Source organism: Bidens hawaiensis, unplaced genomic scaffold (assembly GCF_021521415.1).
Source record: "Bidens hawaiensis isolate Kalapana, Puna unplaced genomic scaffold, B.hawaiensis_p1.1 tig00020329_1, whole genome shotgun sequence".
NCBI classification, from domain to species: domain Eukaryota; kingdom Viridiplantae; phylum Streptophyta; class Magnoliopsida; order Asterales; family Asteraceae; genus Bidens; species Bidens hawaiensis.
The window spans coordinates 425536-429221 of record NW_027493092.1 but is presented as its reverse complement, the minus strand read 5'-3'; the positions used below and the strand labels follow the sequence as shown (position 1 = coordinate 429221).

General features: G+C 34.4%; 1 long non-coding RNA gene across 1 annotated transcript; it reads right to left on the bottom strand.

Moving 5' to 3' along the window:
• Positions 1 to 1906: 1906 nt before the first annotated feature.
• LOC143560414 (uncharacterized) lies at positions 1907 to 2926 on the bottom strand. The gene is made up of 4 exons (XR_013140114.1): positions 2757 to 2926; positions 2526 to 2590; positions 2083 to 2125; positions 1907 to 1969 (listed from the first exon to the last, which is right to left on the bottom strand). It is a non-coding gene; the product is annotated as an uncharacterized LOC143560414 (long non-coding RNA).
• Between the last annotated feature and the right edge of the window lie 760 nt (positions 2927 to 3686).

The following is a 3686-nucleotide window of genomic DNA, read 5'->3' as shown; positions in this document are numbered from 1 at the left end:
TAGCAAATCTTGTAATCGCGTGCCTATACAAGTTCCCTTTACCTGTGAATTTTCTCATCAAGTTCACCAGACCCACAAAGCTGCATATGTATCCGTTTGCGAACATTGCGTTTTTTAAACAACTTTTCACTCTGGGTATATGTTTTCCTATATCCTCCAGCATAAGATCTATGCAGCGTGTGGCACACGGAGTCCAGTACAGATGTTTCCTAGTGGCTTCAAGCATCTTCCCTAAAAAAGTTTATAATAAGATGGAATTAGATCACAAATAAGGAATACACAGACACACACATGTATAGAGAGAGGGGCGTTCGTTTCAAAACCATGCATATGTTCAGAACTGCGAGAACCGCATAATGCACTTGTACCTGCTGCTCTAAGTGTGGACACAAAAGGAGGTTACATAACCAGCTTCCCATTATCTCATTAAATCATCAATGCACTATGTCTAAGTGTTTTATGCTAGCACTTCTCAACATAAAAAATGGTTCTAAAAAGGTAAAAAGAAAAACATCACACACACACACATGTGTGTGTGTGTAATAAGATATTAAGATTGCAACTCTTACCAGCTTCAACATAAGCCGATGCATTATCTGTAACAACTTGGATCACATTACCCTCTCCGACTTCCTCCACCATTGCATCAAGAATCTTGAACAAGACACTTGAATCTTTAGAGACATTGGAAACATCAATGGATTTCACAAACACAGAACCCTTGGGAGAGTTGACCATAAAGTTAATAATATCCTTTCCCACCAACGAATCATGCCATCCCTCGCATAGAATTGAACAGCCTTTTGCGTGCCCATTCTTTCTTGTGCTCGTTAGCTAGGTCATCAACTTCTTTTTACTTCCTTACTAAGTAAAGGTACTTTCAACTCGTACATGCTCGGTGGTTTCATCCCGGGACCACATTGTCCAACCGCTTCAATCATTGTGTTGAAACTATCATAAGTAGCCGCATTAGAAGGAATATTTGCATCACAAAACCACTTCGCTATCTCTCTACAAGCAGTATCCCTCAACTCGTTATTACAAACTTCATTCACGGTTTGTTGTATCCCACATTTATCATCCTTCTTATTTGGAGTGAAGATCATGTTCATAAAACCTTTTACCCTTGGCTTTTTGCGTTGAGACAACTTACTACCGCTTATTTCACTATAATCCTCATCGTGATCATACTCATCGACTCGAATTCTTGAGTTCATAACATTTTCCACTTTTTGCCATTTCTTTTTTATGCATGTATGTTTTTATCTCGTCACGTACATGCTCAGGGCATGTCAAGCAATCAAACTACATTCCTAAAACCTCCCACAAAATGTTGTTTCAGTCGATAAACTCCTCCTTTGACTACTTTCCCACAAAAATTACAAGTAATGTTATTCCTATTAGTTGGGTCTTGGGTCCCATACTTTCTACCAGGGTCAGATGATATGGATGTAGAAGAAGGGGTGCTTGAACTTGAAGTCATTCTAATTTCTAAAACATAAAAGAAACACATTATATAGCCAATGGAGACAAAAGAATAAAATAAAATAAAAAATAATAATGTTTGACTAGGAAATCACAGGTTCTATGTTATTCAATACATACATAATTTTTTTAAAATCTAATGTCATGTTGCCTCGTTTTTCTCGTACGCATGAGACGTGCATTTTACTTTTCAAATCTAATTCTTAAGTTATAACTTGAAATATTTTAAAAGAGGTGGGTACATACTGTGCACTTGGTCATCGTGAGTTACACCATCAGCACCTTCTGGGAAATCAAATGAGTCCATACACAAGATAGGATGTTGCTTATGGTATTCGTGCAATGCCTGCACTTACAAGTTACAACAATTTATAAAAATCCAGATAACAATGAAATCAAATTAAAACGCAATGTACAAGAACATTACTTGTTTCAAAGCATTTCGAAACTCTTTAGCCTCGTTACGCCTCCTCTCATCAAAACACTACACATACAAGAAGATAAATCTGCTTGATTAACTAAATAAAAAGATTTTTATTTGTAAATAAAAAGTGAAATAGTTAAAAGGGCAAAATTGTGTATGGAAATTAAACTCACTTCCTCAAACGGTGAAAGATCTACATCTGGATCAACCCAGACACTGAAAATGAGACAGAAAACTTGAAGTTGTATATCTTAAGGAATCTTTACATACCCAAAAAAGGTAGGAGTGTGTATGAGTCGATTTTGAGCTTGAACCGAACCAAAAACCAAAAAGTTGGTTTTTCAGTTTTTCAAAACCATTTGGTTCCGGGTTTTTAGTTTTTGAAAACCGTTTGTTAATTGATTATTATACATTTGAGTTAAAATATTTGGGTAACGCTATATATTGAATTCTTATAAATTACTTAAGTTCAAAACTAAAAATGAAACCTATAAATTCGGTCCGGTTCGGTTTTTCGGTTTTAACTATATGCAAAACTGGAACCAAAACAAGCGTTCAGTTCGGTTTTTTACAGTTTCATGCACACCCTAAAATAAATAATAGAGGTGTTCATTACCTGCCATGCTTACCAAAGTACCGCACTGAAACAGACCGAGCTTGATTTGATCTCTCTCCCAAAATCTGTAAATTTATTGTTATTAATTACTATAAATATCAATCAGATTGATTGAAATTAAATGTGGTTTGCTTCATATGTGAGTTTATATAATCAAATAATCCAGTAACTTTGATTGATATTTAACTCGATATCGTGTAAAAATAAACTTAAGCCAATATAATTCCTTACTTGTGCAGGCCACCAAAACTTCCCATCTATATTAGCCCAGATAACACTTCCAGGGGCTGTGCATACTTCACTCCTTTCTATCAGTTGCAATCGATTTCTATATTTAGAAAACGAGTCGACGGTGACACTCGATTGGATATCTTTGCTGCTGTGTGTGCTCGGTTCTATATCTGTGACATAAAAAACTTCATGTTAACAAATAAAGTTTTAGAAAACAACCATCAGAGCCAGCCAAGCAGTAGAATTAGGCAAAGCTAGGGCTTTAGGCCTCCGTTTAAATGTTTAGATATTTATATATATACAGAATCACATATTAATTAGATAGGGGAAAGTTAGCGTACAAATTAAATTAACATGCTAACTGTGAGAATCCAGTAGTGTAATTATAGTTATAGGTAGTGTGATTATGTAATTACATTGTGGTGTAATTACACTATGCTGTAATTACACTATGTTGTATATATAATTACACTACTTGATTTGATTCTCACAGTTAACACGTTAATTTAATTTGTATTTGATCCAAACCCTAATTAGATATAACTGATAAGCAAACCAATTTTCTATGCTGGCCTGGTGTTTAAAGCCCATATCCCTATTTTACTAAGCGTTATCCACGCAATTTCGATACCCTCAAGATCAATATTCCTCCTTTCCACTTGATTGTTTCATATGGTATCTTTTAGTTCTAATTATTTAAATTCTAATTGTTTTTTCCCGGGATATCATATAAATACCTTGAACTTGTATTATATATATAATAGATCCCATTCAATTTTTAAATTAAAAGCTCTAAACTTTATTAAATGTATACGGAACTCGTGGCTCGGTAAATTTAAAATATATGAAATTTGTAGGTATATAGATTCATTTGATTTGTATTATACATAAATCAAACTCCATTTTGTATTTTCATATGCGAAAATGACA